Genomic DNA, 19,962 nt, shown 5'->3' on the forward strand with positions numbered 1-19,962 from the left:
AATGTGGCAATAATCTTTCAAGCATCAACAGGTGCCAGAATATCACACAAGAACAAGAAACACACGAAAAAGCTTTCACAAAATAAAAAGAAGGCTGAATTTTCCATTACTCACAATGTGTCTTACTTTCACTGCAAAAATTTACAGGGAGCTGTTTCACAAATCTTTATGAAAATGTGTGAACTCCACTTCCCTAAAATAAGCAAGATACGCTTCTGTCACATGCCAAGAATTCTTCTACAGGTGGTATTAGTGCCTTAAAAGCCTCAGTGATCAATCAGAATTATCACAGGAGGGGATTCAGAGTCATGTCAGGTTTTTGAATGACAGAAGCACACGAGGCTTTGTAGTACAAAAGGAGTGCTCAAGAATAGAACACATAACCTAATCATCTACTCATACTCCTGAAGAAGTAGGCCAGCAGAAGAAAAAAAACCTTTGAAAGAACCAACAATTAAAATGCATCCCACTCCAGTTTATTAACACCTCATTAGACTGTTTCACAAGTTGCTGTTAAATATAAAATTATTCAACAGATAAAAGGGAGGCCATGGGTAGTAACACATTGTACCTGTAATAGCAGTTGTTTCTCTTCTGCCCCCTGACTCTTCCCTGAGCTGCTTTTCCCATTGCGTTTTCTAAATTTTGGGTACACTGTAACACAGTTCCTAAGGCTATAACCGGGAAATGCAATAGGCTGCTTTAAAAAGACAACCTCTGGCATGTGAGATTTGAGGTGGGAGGGCCGTAACACTCTTTTACAGGTGCCAAAATTCAGGATTTCTCCTCCCAAATGTAATACACAGCACAGGAAGGACGTGGTGCTGCAGGAGTCTAGAGGAGGCACTAGAGTGAGAGTGAGAGGAATGGAGTATCTCTACTGAGAGGAAAAGCTGAGAAAATTTGGATTGTTCAGTCTGCAGAAGAGAACCTTGGTTCAGAAGTTTTCCTCTCACATTACTGCACAGAGATGCATTTAGAAACTTTACAAGTTATTAAACCACTACCTCACCAAAAGGTTACGCCAGCATTTTTCATTTAAAGGAAATTTCCTTTAAAAAAGCACTTTGTGAACTCTACTAGAAGTTGCAAGACTTTTCAGTCTCCCCTGTCTACTCCTCAACCTTTTATTGTAACAATAAATAATATATGCAGTAGATTAATATTTAGAAGAACTTTACTCTCCTACTTGCATCATCCTTATAAATTATTCTCCTATTAATGAGTTATTTGATCTCAACATATTAGCACAAAAATTACATTGTTCTCTGTACTACTCTGTAACCTATGTGCGTGCCTTCTGCTAAAAGCTTCTCTTCAAAGTGCTATTATTAATTGTCAAGCATTGGAACTGTTCCTCCAGACATTATCCCCTTTACTTTCAAGACAGGCAGACAAGATTTTCTCCACTTTTTGCAAGTAAAGTACAAGCTAAAGTACATCTGAATACACAATTCATTCTATTTTGCACTGTTCTCTCCCTAATGTACCCAGTCTGGCCAACTTCTTACAGGAAGCAATTGCTGGAACAATTAGGACTCAGCAAGATTAATACACAAGATGTTGTCATGTCTGCATTTTATCTCACGCAGTTGATACTGGAATGATAAAGATGCAGCCCAGCAGAAGTGTGCCAGCAGTGACCAAACCTCTTCAACCACTTCCTGGAACTCTAGGCTGAACTTTTTCATGCTGTATTAATGTTAAAACTACAGAGCTATCATGAGCTACTTCTATTCCTGCTGATTATAACTGTCTCAAGTCGAAAATTTTCACCTCAGACCTGCAGAGTTCATGCCCCAAGTGGGAAGGAATCCTCCAGACATCTTTGTTTCAGTTCCTATGGCTTTTTCCAGTATTAATTTTTTTCCTAGTATTAACCAGAATGGTTTTTTGGAGGAGAAACCAGACGTACACTAAATCAGCACAATTCCTAGTGGCTTCTGGATGCCTGTTCCTTGTAACAAATCAAACCTTAGATTGTCTTGAAAAAATCCACTGTCAGTGTTCCTCATGAAAATATATGTGCTATGAAAATAAGATATATTCACTATCATTCAACCTCAAAATACATCTCCTTAATAAGTTAATTAGTAAATAATCACTGTGAAGCAGCCAAAGACAATCCTAGTCCACCAGAATGAGAAAAAGTCTTAAAGGTAATCCAATACAGACATTAAAATTGGTGTTATACCTGCTTTGCTCATTGGCTACATTGCAGATTATGTACATACTTGCAGCCACAAAGAAGAAAATCAACACTCTATTCATCAAGAAAATTTATTCCTGTGTTCCCAGATCCAAAAGACAAATGGGTCTACCTGTACTATTTCCCTTCTCAGCACTGTCCTTCTTCTCATCTCCACCAAAAAGCTCCATCTAAAAGCACTGATTAGCAGAATCAGCCACCCACAATGTGCACGGGTCACTTGCAGTCTGTTCTTTGAACTAGAGCTGATCTTTGCAATAAAGAACGGAGTTTGTTCTCCACACAGCCTCAGCTGTATTTTGAAGCTTGATGCGCATGATCTGCTCCCCTGGATTTCTGCTCCCTGGAAAAAAAGGCAGCTCGAGTCCAGTGACTGAGAACAGGATTCTTCTCATCTAAATTTCAGTCCTGTCAGGACTGGGCATCGAGTCTAAGTTAACAAACTCAGCTGCTCCTACAAGGACTGATGAGGCTCAGAAGCATCCCTTGCAGAGTCCAACCTCTGCCATCTCCTCACCTCATCTGAGAATCCAACAGAACAAATCATGCAAGAATGAAACATGAGAAACTCTACATTCAAAAGGAGCAACCACATACAGGTAAGTTTGTTGGAGCAACAGTCCTGCATGAAGAAAATAAAGAGCTGCAACCAGAGCTCCCTTATGAAAATCACATGCTGTTCTTTTCGAAGCCCAAACTCAGCAGTGCTGAAGTCTCAGACCTGTTTTGAGGCTGCAGCAGAGTTATTTTTCTGGTGTTGCTTGACAACATAAAGAAGATTTCATGTTTTCTCTGGGAGCATCCTGCACTGAAAGCCAGAAACTGAAGCCTGGCACAGTGGGATTCACTCAGTAACAATTCTCACTTTTCTCTGAGGGTCTGTATGCACCAAATTCAATTAGCATTTGCTACAAATGTAACATAGCAACAGGGGACAAGCCCTCATGTGATGTAAATCAGTGCAGTGGCTCTGATTTGAAAGAACTTCACCAAATTTCATCAGCTGCAACTCTCACGCAGCGCTGGAGAATAGCTCATTCCATCACTAGGGAGGTAAGGACCATAAAATTTGAGTGCCAGGAACAGTAAGTGGTCAATTCAATTTGTTATCCTCTTTAGGACTTCTCAAACATTTTATTTCTCTTGTTTTCAGAAAGAAGAAAAATGGGTCAGAATATATAAAAACTATCACACAGGGATGGTGGGTGGAAAACTGTCCTGAAGCCATAATGTGAGATTTGATTACTTCAGCAGCCACAAAGAAAAACCCCATTCATAAAATAATCTTTATTAAACTCACTGATGGGTTGGTTTTTTTTTACTGTTTTTAAACTTGAGCTAACTGCCAACACGCTGTGTGAAGTAGCACTTCCTGTTGATTTGTTTTATATTAATTATACTGCAATTAAAAAGGGGAGTCTTTATTGCAAACAACTACCAGGTGTTTTAAAACCACAAACAGGGGCCACAACGTTTTCAAGTGACACTGTCAGCGTCACTATGGCACAACAAACACATTTCCAAATGTATGCACATCCACAGAAATTAAAATCCTAGAATGGGAAAACCTTTGTGTTTAAAAAGCAGGGGGGGAATCCATCTGCTGAGAAAACCTTTGATATTTGTGGAATAGCTGCTAAAAGTTTAGACATGAACACCTAACAGGTCATCTAATCTTGCCATTAAAAGGTCTGAATTTGCTAATCAGAGCTAGAAGGAAACTGACTTAAGAGGCAGTAACAATAAAATTAAATTGTGTATCTGTTTACATAAAGGAATGAAAGGGAAAATTGAAATATTAGTAAAATATTTGCTGCACTAACTCTTGATGAACTGAAGAGCGGAACAATTTCCTGAATATCAGCTGAATATTAAAGTTTAGAAGCATTTTGCTTTTTCTTCCTAATTACTTTTATGCTTGGCTGACCTATGTAGCTACTTGGAAATTCCTAAGCCTGGAATTCTCTACAGCACCAAGTTATCAGTGTGCCCATCATCCCTAACCCCAAAATCAAAGAAGCAGAGTCTCCTACCCCACCACCCTCCACAAGCAAAACACAAGAGGTTAAGAATTATTTGATCTGTTAAGGATACACAAGGGAATCAAAAAAGTTAAATTCTTCATGCTAACTATTTGTTAAAAATATCCCAAATACAGGAAAAGTTTTTTTTTTCCCCCCATCGATCCTGACAGAGGCTATGAGAGAGGATTAAAGGAAAGGTAGGAACCCAGTGAGGGGAGAATTCAAGTGACCTAATCCATGTTAATCTGGCAAAGAGCACATGCCAATAGAAGTGTTCTGGCCAGTCTCAGGCAGAGACTGACAGGTCCTGGGAAGGTTAAACAAGTTGAAGTGCTCTTTTTCTTTGCTGTTTTAGCATAGTTTATTGAGCTGCATCTCAAGTAACCAAAAACAGAATTTCAGCTTTTATATGGTGTTAAAAAAAAACCAACACAATTTTCCCCTCAGTTACTTCAATTATTGAAAAAAAAAATAAATTATAATCCTTTAGGTTCAGAAATACTGATGCTTGCTGTTCTCTAAGTAATATTCTGTCAGTAGGAAACATTTATGTAAAAGGGAAACTATGAAATGGGTATTGCACCATCTCGATTCCCAGTAATCCAAGTTCTTCAAGAAATTCAAGAGCAAAGAACTGTTTTCATGTAACTGTTGGTATGATCTTAGAATTCTGAAGACTCAAAACTTTCCTAAACTTGCCAAGAATAAACCTGTGCAGGTTTAGACAGTTCTCTTCCAAAACATGAACACAGAGAGATGGATTGATAAGCTTTGGAGTGTATCTTGAGACAGACAGAGTGATGAGCACTACTGTCTACAGAATAACCCTAGAGAAGGGTTTTGCACACCTGGAATTGCTTTAAGAGACCACAACTGCAGTGCCTGGATGCTGATCAGCTCCCAGTGAGCTTCAAGACATGCTGGCCCAAACAAACACCCTCAGCAACCCTGCAATCACCTACATCAAACCCCACCAGAATCCCTATCACAGACACACGTGATGACAGAGATATTTATACCGCATTTTGCTACAAAAAAGCATTTTGGGCAGATTTCAGCTCCATCTTTAGCAATAATTAGGAGACTTTGTATTAGAGGACTCTTGATTATCATCAGTACTAAACAACAGTACATTCACATTCAGGTATGAATAATTCTAGCAGCCTTAGTATTCGGTCTTGATTGCTTCCCTCTTCACAAGTGTCCTCTAAATGTAATTTTCCAGTAAGTACTCACTGAGGAAAAGCACCTCCCAAAACCACAGGGACACTGCCTAACATCTGAATCTGAAGTTTCTGCAAGACAGCAATATGCCTGCTAAAAGAAAACAAAACAGCAAGCACACATGCATGATAGGATTATTTGATCCAATACAATATAAATTAGGTCAGACTTCTCTTTGGAGAATTTTGAGTCAAGAACTAGGTGGTCCACTAAATTTCTATTCATTTGCCTTCAGGCTCAGGGAATTGCAAAGACTCTCAAGAAACTGATGTTCCTCTACCCACAAGAGCAATCACTATTTCGGGGGTGGGAGGGGTGGGGAATCTCCCAGTGTAACTGTTTGGCAATACCTGGAGCGAGACCTGAGAAATCTTTATGTAATAAAAAGGGCAGAAAATAAATCTTTGCATATGTATATATGTATATATATATATATATGTGTATATATGTATATATATATATATGTGTATATCTATCTATCTATCTATATCTATATATACACACATATATATATGTATATATATACAGAGACATACAGAATTCAATACCGAAAAAAAGGGAAATTGCCCTGTTTTGTTATGTGGCACATATCATAAAATAACACAATGGTTTGAGTTGAGAGGGACCTTAAAGCTCATCCAGTTTTACCCCCTGCCATGGGCAGGGACACCTTCCACTATCCCAGATTCTCCAAGCCCTGTCCAGCCTGGCCTTGGACACTTCCAGGGATGGAGCAGCCACAGCTTCTCTTTTTCCCTGTGCCAGGGCCTCAGCATCCTCACAGGAGGAATTTCTTCTGTAGATCTAAAACCAGACAAAATACTCTTATCCTTAGGAATATAAAACATAAATATAAAAGAGAAAATATCCTCAAGAAAAGTAACCTCTACATCCTCATTAAACAAAGAGTAATGGAATGACTCTGTAGAAAGTGCAAAGGATCACGGGCTGGAAAGTGCCTGGAGCCTGCTCCCCTGGCAGGCTTCTGCTCAGGAACTCTGCATTTTCAAAAGCTCACCCACAGCCATCATCCCCCCTGGTTCCCTAAGTAACTGAAGGAAATCTTCACGCCTCCAAGGGCCATAAGTTCATGTCAACAGCTTCATGTATCCAAGGAGAGGACTGAGCCCAAGCAAGATGTGACAAGCAGCCCTTCAGCAACGCTGCTGCTCTGCTGTGGATGGATGTGGTCAGGACATGCAGCTGTCTGAAGGGCTGGGGACTGGGCAGCTGCTTCTCCCACAGCTGGGGCCACAGCAGCCTCTGCACCTGCACCAACACATGGGGCATCCCAGGGAATGAGCTTCACTCTCACCCCACACAAAGCAATATATTGATTAAGAGACAAAAGCTGACAGGTCTCGCTCTGCTCTGGTTCTTCAATATGGCACCACCTTGGGAAAGATCCACCACAGACCCCACTGTCACCAGTGGCTTCTGACACAGGATTTGTGCACATGGATGGAACCACTTAAATAAACAAAGTTAAGAATTTAAAACACTGCTGAAACCTGGAACACTTAAAGATGTGCTTGACAACAGCAAAAGATTAAACACACAGATGCAGGTACCTTTCCTGGAGCTCACAGTATTGGGTTTATTCACCTTCCCTAAATTGTGACAACTCTGCTGTCTTGAAAACAGAAATGGAAGATTGATTCATGGATGAAATTCTTAAACCACCACCATGAAATGTAATTTGGCTGCAGCTAGACTGGGCAAAAACTAGTGTTAAGGGAAAAATATAGAGTTATAGGCTCTCTTTGTGACAAATCAAAGTATGAAAATGAAAATGTTTCAATCTGATTAATTACTTAGTTTAGAATATATGCTTTTCATTCTACTGTATCAAAATACTCATAATAAAACAGTGCAGCTGATGAAGTCAAGCACTGCCTTACAAAGGCTGGCAAATTTGCAGAACAGCACTTGAGGTCCAGATTAGTAAAATCCTAATGAATATCTACTCTAATACCCATGTAATTGCAGGGAATGCATTTGCAAATGGTACAATTTAAAAATAAAAAAAAAAGAAAAAAAAAGAAAGGAAGGAAGGAAAAAACACTGGTACAATGGAAGTCCAGACTGTGATTTTAGATTTTAGTGTCAGTTTAAGAGACTGAAGTGCCATCCTGGAAGAATGAAGATCCCATTTAAAGGGATGCCAAGAAATGAGGAATCACTATAAAGATTTCCAGATGTTTTCCAGATCACAACATGCTTCCATCTCTCACCAAAATGGTTTTAATACATTGTTAATGATTGCTTTATCCCAAGTGCTCATCTCTTCCTGAGCACTGCAGAAGGAGCTGCTCAGCACAGGCTCCTGAAAAGTTCCTTGGACATAAATAAATGTTGCTTTTGCACTACATGTTGTACCTCCTCCTGGGAGCCAGCACCTGGCATCTCCACACCTCATCTTCCTACCCATAAAAACACATCAGTGCAGGATTTCCTTTACCATCCCAAAACCATCAGGCAAACAAATCCCTTAAAGACAGAGCTGGTGCTGTAGGAATGAAGCTACAGAAGGGCTGAAGGCAAGCACTGCTGAAATAACACCAAATAGAACAGGACATAGGAGAGACCAAGTAATAACATAGCTTTATTCCTAAGTAATTGGCTGAGCAAGCAACTCTGATTAATTCTGCAAGAATGCTCGGATATTGTTTATAAAAACCAAGTCATTACCTTGACTAAACATTGACTTGGACAGTTAACTTTAACCATCAAGACCTTGACTAAATATTGACTGGGAAAGTTAATTTGAACTATAACATCTAGAAAATCGTGTTCCTCTTTGCTAGTATTTGCTATCACTTTAAAATGCAAACAAGGTTGTAAAAATAGAGGTTCTCCCACCTCACTGGTATTTAGTTACTGAGCTTGGCTGTTGCTAAATTCAACACAAATACATTGCAAAAATTTGAAATATAAAATACTTTTAGAGACAAAGGCCTTTTGTGGATGAGAGGGAATGGTCAACCTTCCTTGGCTTGAGCAAGGACCCCTCAAAAGTACAAAAAAAGAGTATCATAAAGGTCATGTTTTAAATTTATTTTGATACATATATGCATCAGTTTTACAAATTTTGCAAATTTTAAGAATTGTGCCTTGCTCAAAGAATCACACAGGCTGATCACCAAGACAAGGGGCTCATTCTGATACCTCTACTTTTTAGGAGCAGCTACTTCAATTCTACGTCCTCCACTATTGGTTTCACTTCATCATGTGAGGCCATGGGTCAAAGGACATACACAGGGTCTTTCACTGGCTGAGATAAAAAAAAAGAAAAAAAAAAAAAAAGAAGAAGAAAATCAATTTCAATCCTCCTAAGATGAAACCACTGATGTGTGCAGTCACTAAGGTCCCAAAGGTAATCCTACAAGAAAACATGATGGTGTCCTCCATCACTGTGTTGAGATACTGTTAAAGTGCGGCAAAATCACTTATGAGGTACAGTCCAAGATCAAAACACTCCAAACAATAAATCTGTATTCCTAGACCAGTGTGAATAGTGCATTTTAGCTGTGTAATGACATAAAATGATAATGACAAAGGGGCAAGGAATCTTATGCTTCAGGAAGGTGCTATGTATGTGGATAAACATATAAATAATGCTCTGGATCCAGTGCTAATTCCATGCACAGTTTCAGCTCAGGAGTTTGAAAGTCCCTTTCAGCTTTATGCCTTGATTCCTTTTTTAATACATCAGCTGCCTTTAGCACACTGAATGAAAAACAGCTTAAGAGCAAATATAAAAGACATAAATCTCAGCTACGAGTGAAAATACCAAACTGGTGAAAACTTGCTCCTCCATTATTTTTGAGTATAGCAGTAAGGGACAGATTGATATTGGTGTTACGGGGGGGTGAGGGTGGGGAATGAAAGAACAATAAACAATACAGTCATCAGTAGTTTAACACAGCGCTGTGTCTTGCAATGGAAACATACTGTGAAACAGCTTGCGAGATAAGCTTCGTCAACGATAAGTAATTTTTATTCCGTTTGAGTGGCTGAAAACAATAAACATGATTAAATGCTTCAGACATGCATTCAGAATTTAGACAAATGGCAAAGAGTTCCAAGGACTTCGCTTTTAAAACTACTTCGGGGAAAGACCTGGAAATTGACTTAACCGGTTTGAAATGTACAATGAAAGAGAAGTTCGTCGGGAAATTAAAAACTTCCCATTCGTCTGCAAGCTCCAGGACTCTCCAGCCCAGAAACCAGCTTTGTTATCTACTGTTCTTTACCATGATTACTGATCCCAGCATCCCACTTCACCATTCGGAGCCGCATTTCAAACGTGCCGGTCCTGAAACCTGAGCTCCCAGCGTGTGGATCACCCTGGGAAACACCAAAGGAAGAGGTGGCTCTGGGCAGTTCACAGTCCCGTGCTTGTCCTGCCGGTCCTTGCGGGCTCTGTCACCGCTGTCCTGAGCCAGCCTGGCAGCAGCTCCTGCGCCCGCCTTCCTCCCACCGCAGCGCTCTGAACTTCCATTCCCGGCTGCCCGCTCCTGGTGACCCGGTGGCCGTGCACAACCCCGAGAAGAAAGCACTCCAAAACACTCAGATTATGGGGGTGTTGTCGAGTTTTCCCCTAAAGTAGGGGCTGGAAATGCGAGGCGCATGAACCGGCAGCACATCTAACGCAAGCGGTCACTCTGCACCCGCTGCCCTGGAGCGCACACCGCTGCCCAGCGCCGGGGGCTGCTGCCCGGGGGCTGCTGTCCGGTCCCCAGAGGGTCCCCGGCTGGGGAGGGCGAGCTCACCCCGCTCCCCGCGCGTCCAGCGGCCCCTCCGCCCCGCTCCGGGCGCCATTTCCCCGCCGCTCCTCAGCGCGGCGTCCCCCGGCCCTGCCGCACCTTCCCGGGCAGGGCAGCGCCGGCGCAGCCGAGCCGCATCCCAGCCCCGGGCCGGCTCCCAGCCCCCGACCGGCTCCCAGCCCCGAGCCGGCTCCCAGCCCCGGGCCGGCTCCCAGCCCCCGGGCCGGCTCCCAGCCCCGGGCCGGCTCCCAGCCCCCGGCCGGCTCCCAGCCCCGGGCCGGCTCCCAGCCCCCGGGCCGGCTCCCAGCCCCCGGCCGGCTCCCAGCCCGGCAGCGGGGGGCGCTCCCCGCGGGAAGCGGGCACTACCGCGACCGATCGGCGCTTCCAGCTGCGGGGCGGCAGCGCCCGAGGCTCCCGAGAGCGGCGCATCCCAGGGACCCCCGGCACGGCGGGGGGAATCCCGCAGCCGCACCGCGTCTCTAGCTCCGTCCTCGATTTTTTTTTTATTTTTTTTTTTACTTGCCCCGCTGCGGAGGATGGCGGAAGCGCCTCCAGCCCTTTGCCCCAGAGCTCGGCTGGGTGTGGGGCAGCCTCGCACGGCGCTCCCCCCGCAGCCGGCAACTTCCCGCTACTCGCGGGGGATTCCAGCCCTTTCCCCGCCTCGGGGGGACGGGAGCGAGCGGGAGAGGGGAAGAACGGGGAAAAAATAAACTTCCTTCGGAGAAAAGCTGTCCTTCCGTGCTGCTGCGGGGAGGGGGTCCCCGCTGGCAGGAGGAGCGGCGCACCCCGCTGAGCCCCCAAACCCCGCGGCTGCCGCCGCGCCGCCCTCAGGACCGGCCGCGCAGCGGAGCAGGGACCGGCTCTCTCACCTGCCCCAGCGAGCCCTCTCCTCCTCGCATTCCTCTGCTCCCCATCGTGGGCGCAGCAGCTGCTGTTATTCCTTAGGATACACATGGCCCGTCCATGCTGGGAGAGCCGCCTTCCCGCGCCGCCTGCCCTCTCCGGCCCCGCCAGCGCGGCGCTGAGGCCAGAGGGAGGGGAAAAGGGAGGTGTGCGGTGGAGGAACGCTGCTGATGAGGGGTCGGTCTCCTCCTCCTCCTCCTCCTTCTCCTCCTCTCCCAGGGCTGGGGGTCTCAGCGCCGCTGTGCAGCTGGGCAGGGAGAGGGGGACGGGCGAGGAGGGGGCTGGCGGGGCCGTCCCCGCTCGGGGCGGGGGGGGCTCGGCGCGTCCCGAGCCCGTCACCGCCTCCGGGGCAGCCCCCGTGTGCGAGCGGAGCGGCTGGAGACCCCCGGCCCCGCCCGCAGCACCGCGCTCAAGCACGGCCAGCGGGGGAAATCGGTACCGGGGGCTCCAAGGGCTTCCCCGGAGCGCAGGGAGGGCGCTCAGCGGGTCAGCCTGGCCGGGGGTGGCCGCTGCCCACGCGTGGAGCCCGGACCCGGCTCCGCCACAGCCGCTCCCCCCTCACGGCCGCGGGGCCGGGGCTGGGGCCGGGCCGGGGCCCCCGCCGCCACCAGTGTGCTGCTTTTCTCATGGCTTCTCGCAGTCACCCATGAAAATTTAATGAGGCATTTAGGGCTGTTACCTTCAGAGTCAATGGAGGAAGCATATTTAGCCTAATGCACTCGCTGCCGAGCCAATAGGTCTGTTGCAGGCGGATCAGAAGTCATGGAGAGACTCTCCTTTCAACACAAAATTCACGACCCATTAAACTTATTCTGTGATAACAGCTTCTTTACAAACGGAGACCCATAGAAAACAGAGGCTGTCATGCACTTCCCGAAAGGATTTACATACAGAGAGAAGTACATTTGCCAGGTTATTGCCATTTCACCAGTATTACCTCCAATCAATGCATAAAAGCAGCGCTGCTCTCGCTAACCGAGGTAAATGACTAAAAGAAAAGCTTTTTGCAGCCTCTGGATAGATCTGATTCAGCCCCCGGGGCTGAGTGGCCGCGGCTCCCCGGGCTGCCAGGGAAGAGGGCTCAGACCATTACAGAGGATTGGATCTGATGAGGAATTACGAGCGAGATGTTCTGCAGGACACGCAGGCAGCCAGCTGCTGATGTGCACTCCCCGGGATGACAGCCAGGCAGGGATCACCAGGATGCTCACAAGGTAGAAAGATGTCTACAGGTTATTTTACCTCCACCTGACAGGCAGGAGAGCTGAACCGATGTGGCAACACACTTAACAGGACAGGGAGCAGAGGGAAAGGCTGAGCGAGCAGATTGATTGAAAGTACATGCACAGATCTGGTAACATTCTCAAATATTATCAGTTTAATCTCCCTCAATTATTCTTTCTGCAGCACATTAGGTATTAAGCATAAAAGATAACGTCATGTAATAACCTTTACAACATAAAAAATTCAAAATTCAAGCCACATTTATAGAAGTAGTTGATGCAATGGAGCTTTTCACTATAGACCTGTTTTCTTCATTTCAATTTATTACAGAAATGAAAGGTCAGATTCTCAATTGAACCTACTTATTCTAATGTGAATTAAAAGAAGTACTCAACCTCATTGCAGCAAAATTTCCTATTGGTGAGAATTTCACCATCTAGGAAGACAAAGAACTAAAGGAGAAATAAAGTAATTTTTTTTAAATTAGGAAATAATAGCATCCTTGATGAGACATGCTTGTCTATACATATTAGGTCAAATAAATATTAGTGATCTTTAGTTCCCAAAAGGCAAATTTTTTTGTTGGGAAAACAGTAATTGAGCTGCTCTTACCCTTTGACCAATGTACAATAAAATGAAGTTGCATTTATTATGTTGCTGATCTCACTGAGGTCCTGGAGTTTACAGGAGGGGTGTGCTGGCAGCTGACTAAATAGAGAGGGAACTTTGATTAGTATAAAACTTCATTCCCATTCATTTCTGAAATGTATGGATGCAAGTCACACTTGCTAATAATACTTTTTAAATATAAAAGACTACTAGCTCACAGCTTGTAATATGAATGCAAATGAACTTGTAATTATACTATGCAATTTTCTACTAAAAAAAAAAGAAAAAAAACAACTATGAAAATAGAACAGACCTGAAGAGCAATATGCACTGCAGTTTTTCATTGTGTTCCTTCATTATGCAGGAGTTGCCATAAGCAATCTGCTTTGGTTTAATGTAAAATATTTCTTAGGTCATAACTTTGCAACACAAACTCTCACATGAGAACATATATTTGGTCACAGTTCCTTCTCTCTACTGAAAAACATGATCAAGAAGCAAAGGAGCAAGAAGTTTGATGTGAAGACCGACAGCTTTCATTTGTGTTCATTTAAAAAGCTTAAACTCATCATTCCTACATTCTCCTTTCTGATGATGCACTATGCCATCAGCAATTATGTGACAAACCATTAAGAGTTATATATATTAAGATCTGTAGGCCAAAAATGTCATTTCCACTGAACAGCTCGAGGAGCTGAAGATCAGAACCTAAAAGTGTGGTTCTCAACTATTTTTGCAATAGTCACTTCCTACTTGCTAAAACAACTAAAGGGAAAGTAGGATTAGCTGAGCTCCTGAATAGATTTCTACTAACAGGACAATGATCAGAATTTGTTGAAGTCTTCCTGTACACATCAGTTGAGAATAGGATGAATTCAATCTTACAACCAAGAGCATTGTACAAATTTTTAAAAGAATTGCCTCGAAACAACATTAAAATATCCACCACTGATACCTGTAGACCTGGATTCTAAGTAATTTGTTATACTACTCAATTTCAATAAGCACTGCAGTTGCTACTAAACCACTGCACCCTGCAGAGCAAAAATGTTTACCTGCAAATAAGAGATAATTTGCAGGATAATTGTTGACAGCAAATTCACTGATAATTCACAGTCAAGGTTTCTGACCTAGGAAAAGAGTAATCAAAAAACTTTCCAGTTTCACCTCAGAGGCAAGTTAATCAGCATCAGTGCTGTCCAGCTGCAAGCCTGTGTGTTTCTGACATGAAATGCTAAGGCAGAATCCACACTGTAAAGACAACATCATCCTGCAAAAATGACAAACCATTGGCCAAAAACCCTGTAAGGTTGTTAGTGCACACGTGTGACAGCACTGGCATTAATGAGAACTGGACATTCCCTGATATGGAATATAGGCCTTACATTCATTAAACTAATTAATGCATCTCAAGCTGTGCTGATTAAAAAGGACTACCAAATAATGGTAGAGATTAATTTTGAGGGATGTTTGAGAAGGAGTTTTTTTTGGTGCTTTGAAAGAATCTGGAAAGGTGCACAATGTTACACTTTGCTGGATTCAAGTGGGATTTTTGGAGGGGGCATTCAATATCTGAAAAGAGAGTCAGCTGTTATTTCTGCCATTAACATCTTACCAAAATACACAACGTGCTGACCCATCCCTTGCCAAATGAGCTCTCAAGATGTCAGCCTTCTCACAAAACCCCTCTTCACATTTACTGATCTATATTGTAGCCCACAGCAGGATCATCTTGACCACTCTGGAGATCCTCTACATGAGTAGTTCCTCACACAATAGTGATTTCAGTTTAATAAGTTCCTCTAAGGCAATTGGGCACTGACTGAAAATAGTACCTGCTGCATTATCAGTAGCTACAGTAGCCCATCTCTTACTGCTGTAGCCACACAGCGAGCTCCTTAAGCCATTCAGCAGGAGAACTTATCATGATTTGATTTCATCCTCAGTATTCTCAAATGCAACAAAACTCAGCTCTCTTCCACTAAAGAACTATTGGGATACTTACTCAGAGATACCCCAGGTGACTGAGCAAAATATGTTGCTGAACACTGCTATTGCCCACCAAAAAAAGATCTGTGTAGAAAAATTTTGGTAGCTCTTCATGAAAAGTGGGAAGTCACTCTCTTTCCTGGCAGTGACATATCAGGAAGAGGTTATGATAATTCTTGCCCCCACAGTTCAGTCTGGTGGAGAACACCCTATCCCAAAAAACATCACAAACATCTCTCAAAAGCCAGAACATGGAAATACTAAAAATGGAATTAAGTCTTGAATGTTCCAGAGATTAGTCACTGGTTTCTGAAGGTAGACCCTCTACTGTATTGTGGCTTGGTTACAGGGGGAACCTTCCTTTCATGCATCTCAACAAAGATTGCAAAATCTTGTAGTTACACATGCAAAAAGGGATTCAGGACCTTGTTTCAGATCTCAGCTTTGTCACTGACTAGTTTGTGATCTTGGATAAGTCAACCTATACTCATTTTATGCCCATCTCACATGTATGTCAGAAGCCTCCTATTGGAATTTCTCCAGGAATGCTTGGAAAGACCCCAGAGACAGTCAAGAACATACATAAACACTAATTATTGTTATATACATGGCCATTCATTCCATTTTGAGTCCTGGGAGGAAAAATAGAAACAAGATCTTGTAATTCTATCTGGTAGCCCCTATTATTCTCCTTCACATCTTCAAAATATTACCGAACTAACCCTGCTGCAAACACTTTCCTCAGCTGCAAATGAGCAGCTCTGACAAACAGTCCAAGATTACCCCTCCAAAATCAATTTATCTTCTAGTACATGGCAGCAAGTAGATGCCTGTCCTGCCAAATAATGGAATTTGTCAAAGCACTGGAGATTATGAACCACATTATTTCCCAGATGCCCATGAAAGAGTCTGTGATTCTCCAAGAACAGCGATCAACTCCTTCACAAATCCAAACTGCTTCATATTTCAAATCCTTTTTGGCAAGGTGTGTTTCCTTTCACAGCCAATTAACTGCAAACTAATTTAGAGAGGGTTTGCTTTTGCAAACATAAGTGTCAGGTTCCAACAGAGAACATGTTGCTAAGAGCATGATAGAGGCACACAATTCTGAGTTCTGGTGTTCTCTCATTCCCCCCAGACATCACTGATGATCCATGCAGAGCCATCTTGGAATTTAATAAACTCCTTTCCTAGGAGGACTTCACGGGTGAATTTTCAGCATCCCTTGCATCCTGAAAGCCCATGTGGTTCTGCATTACTTTGCCTAGTTATCTCCTTCACAGACAATTCCAAAATTTGGCTTTACTCTGGATTAGAAAATAAAAGGGGGTTTGAAAACTTTAAACTCAACACTTATTCAATAAAACAAACTTTTTATAACTTGTTCCTAAGATTTTATCTACTTTAACAAGCAGCCAACACATTTAAGCTCTTTGATTTGGACAATACTGCAGCTTCTTTCTACTAAGTACATATTTATCTTCATTATTTATTAATTTTTGGATCTAGCTTTACAAATGAAAATTTCAGTCTCAGAGGTTCCTAAAGATCTTGGCTGTTGTCCTATTCCATGATTTTGACAGCAAAAAGATCCACTTGCCATTGTAAGAATCATTTTTTGTTAAAAAGAGACAGATGAACACGATATTTAGAGCTGCATTCCCCTCAATTTCTGCCAAAATAACAGGTATTCAGGAGACAGCAATTGTGTGCAGTGAATGTCCTCAACAAGTAAGGTTGTTTTTCATTTCCTCTTGTGTCACATTACATTTTCCTCTTTATATTTCCTTTTAAATATTTAGACAGAGCAGAGAGTTTTAAACGTGTCATTGACACAAATAAATGTTTAGGCAGTCAGTCTACCTTGGGTTCAGTTCTTGTCAGATCTGATAAGTTAAATATCACTGGATCTGGCCAATAATTGGATGGAAGACCTCTGAGGAAAACTCAAGTGGTGAAGCAAGTGCCTCTGGTTACTCAGCAGGTGTTTTTTTAACCTCAGACTCATCCTGAAATATGCCCTCAGCATGGTATTATAAGCACTAGCTGAAAAAGGCATTTTCAAGTAAGATTTAATGTGTTATTTCTGTTAGGCACCAGAAAGGATTCCTGACACCTTCCTTTGAAAGTTGCTTAGCCCACTTTGGAGTTAGTTGAGCCCACTGCTACAGAAAGCTACATCTGAAAGTATGAAATCAATTTTTCATCATTTTCCTTTTAATAAAAATACATTTTTTAAACCTCTTGTTTAAATAGTGACTTGTACATTTCTTTGCCTTTAATGCTTCATTCCTGACCTTTTCCTTTACCCTCTCATTATGTCTCTGAGTCCAGCTCATGGACATCCCTGCCCATGGCAGGGGAGTTGGAATGAGGTGATCTTTAAGGTCCCTTCTAAGCCAAACCATTCTCTGGATACCACAGCATTTTTTCCATTTCAGAACCAACATCAGCATCCAAGGATGGATATAATCCCTCTTTAACTGCTGCTGATTATTGACTCTTTTGCCACTGCTTCTTGATGGCTTGATGAGAGCACATGGTGAGGAGGAGTGGCTTCAAACTACAGGGTTAGATTGTATATCAGGAAAAAAGCCTTTCCTGTGAGGGTGGGGAGGTCCTGGCACAGAGAAGCTGTGGCTGCTCCATCCCTGCAAGTGTCCAAGGTTGGACAAGGCTTGGAGCAACCTGGGATAGCGGAAGGTGTCCTTGCCATTGCCAGGGGTTTGGAACTGGAAATAATCTTTAAAATCCCTCCCAAGCCAAACCCTTCCCTGGTTCTATGACAAAGTGGAACTCAGTGGACACTGACAGGACCACTCCACCCTTCAGGCTGTGGGATACATTTGGAGCAAGGACTGAGGAATTCTGTGGGCCTGCTTCACTTGCTGATGAACTCGGGACCTACCCGCATGTGGCTCAACAGAAACAAGTGCCAATTCCAACACAAGATCTCAGAGCTTCTGGGACCCCTGAAAAGCACCACGAAATTAATATCCAGGTAAAACCACTCCTGGGATGTCAATTTTCCCCTTGTCCAGCACGGAGGCTGGACCCTGGAGCTCCCAATCCCCAGGCACTCCACTCAGTGAGGCTCTGCACAAGTCTGGAAGCCTCAGCTCCAGGCAGCATGCCAGAGTTCAGCCAAACATATTTGCCTAAGTTGATATTTCTGTAATACATTTCAAAACATGACAAATCATTACTTTCTGATGTTTGCTATTCATTTTTTTTTTTTTATTCTCTTTACGCTTTCCAGGCAGGAATGGAAATTGCAAGTGCCACCATAGCAACTCAATGCAATAATATAAATCTTCAAATAACAATTTAAATGAAGGCTGTTTGAAGTATTTTTGTTTTGTAATAAATTTATAGGTGTCAACTGGATCAGGACTTCCTTTCTAAAGGGGTTTTGCTGTTTATCTAAAAAGAAAATCCTTCACTTGAAAGAGTTTATAACATTAGCCTGAGACAAAACATTGAGGTTTAAAAGAATATCTCAAATACATTCTATTTATTTATATTAGAAAACCACTCACTGGAGTTTAGGTTCCTAAATGTCTATGTCTTTTTTCATTCCTGGCATTCTTATTCACATTTAATAAGAAATTATGACAGAACTGAGACAGAATCTATACAACCTGGTTATGGAGTCCTCATCCACTGCCACAAAACCAGGATAATTTCAAAGATCTTTAACAAATGGGATTTTTAAATGACTGGCAGTTGTCATAAGCTTAAGGTCCAGCTTGAGACTACACAGCATATACACAGAAGAGATTATAGTTTTTCACATATGTGGTTCCTGTGGCCAAAGTGGTATTTCTCCAGATCAGGATAACACTCAACAAATTGGGGAATACAGTGGTGCCCTTTCAACCCAACATGAGGCCCAAATTCCAGTTTTAGATGCTAAACACACACCATGGCAACATTTGAAAGGCTTTCACCTGTATTGGGCATTAAAGACTGAATTTCTGTGCCAATCTCTAACAAAACTGCCCAAACCAGCAGCATCAGGATCCAGAGAAGTTGCATGGAATCAAGGTTACACACAGAATAAAAAGAAATCTGAGGTACTGTTAAGCCAAATAACTCCTTCCTTTCTGATTCCTTCATTTCTCATCAGCATCCACCAAAGCGTATCTCCTTACAATGAGCTTGTTTCCTCAACATAAAACTAAAATTTGAAGAAGAACACCAAGATGTTTGTCAGCTTTCAGAGCAGGGAAAATCCATATTGTTTAAAAAAAAAAGCTTTTGATATTAAACATTTTCATTCAGGACTTAAATATATCCTAGACATGCTTTTTAGCAAGGAAAAAAGTCAAAATCTGATTAAATAGCTATTGAATTACAAAAGCCCTATAGCAGCCAACTAAATACCTTCTGCTGAAATCCAAGTGAAGGATTTCCAAGGACTGCTGAGTCCTTGGGAGTGACAAATGTCAATAAACAACACAGCTCAGGAGTGGGTGGTAGGCAAGACTAGATCCATCTGGCCTGTTGATGAGGAAGGAGGAGAGCTGTAAAACGCACGGCTCCAGAATGTGACCAGGAGCACATATGCCAGGATGAGAAAATGGGAATGTGCAGCAGCTCCCCCAGCCTCGTGCCCTCGTGGCAACCCCGAATCTGTGGGAACGTATGCTCCAGCCCTGCCTGGTGCTGTCCATATTTGTGCTCGGGACACAATCCCCCTGCATCCAACTGGGATGGGAGAACGTGCAAATCATGGGGAAATCTGCTGAAATTAAACACAAGTTGCTGACATTTGTAGCCAGGTAGCCATATACCCACCCTCCCACTTTTGGTGCTCTGGGAATATCCTCCTTTCCTGGTCCCCAGGGGGTTTTGCAGTCTGCCTGACACACCTCCCTAGGAATTGAATCCTCCCTCTGTAGAGCGCTGATCTGCTGCACCTCCCGAAGCTGAGCTGGGGAAGCGTGGCTTTTATATGTGTTTTGATGAGCCATCAACTATTTTAGATACTATTCATGCTCACCAACAG

At 43.0% G+C, this 19,962-nt stretch overlaps 1 protein-coding gene and 1 long non-coding RNA gene across 20 annotated transcripts in view; one reads left to right on the forward strand and one right to left on the reverse strand.

Annotated features, from left to right (window-relative positions):
- Positions 1–19,962, reverse strand: part of DAB1 (DAB adaptor protein 1) — a 418,255-nt gene that overhangs the window by 139,885 nt on the left and 258,408 nt on the right. For 11 of the 19 annotated variants that reach the window (XM_086841661.1, XM_086841658.1, XM_086841651.1 and 8 more), the window contains exon 1: positions 11,096–11,487. The exons of 5 other annotated variants lie outside the window; for them this stretch is intronic. The gene's annotated coding sequence lies outside the window, so the exon portion shown is untranslated. Of the gene's footprint in view, positions 1–11,095; positions 11,535–19,962 lie in introns of those variants that run through there. 3 more of the 19 variants (XM_086841652.1, XM_086841648.1, XM_086841653.1) reach the window with 2 other exon arrangements.
- On the forward strand, positions 301–3,508 carry LOC147651754 (uncharacterized). The gene is made up of 2 exons (XR_015273846.1): positions 301–2,808; positions 3,363–3,508. It is a non-coding gene; the product is annotated as an uncharacterized LOC147651754 (long non-coding RNA).

The sequence above is a fragment of the Cyanistes caeruleus genome, chromosome 9 (genome assembly GCF_971803275.1).
Source record: "Cyanistes caeruleus chromosome 9, bCyaCae1.hap1.1, whole genome shotgun sequence".
NCBI lineage: Eukaryota > Metazoa > Chordata > Aves > Passeriformes > Paridae > Cyanistes > Cyanistes caeruleus.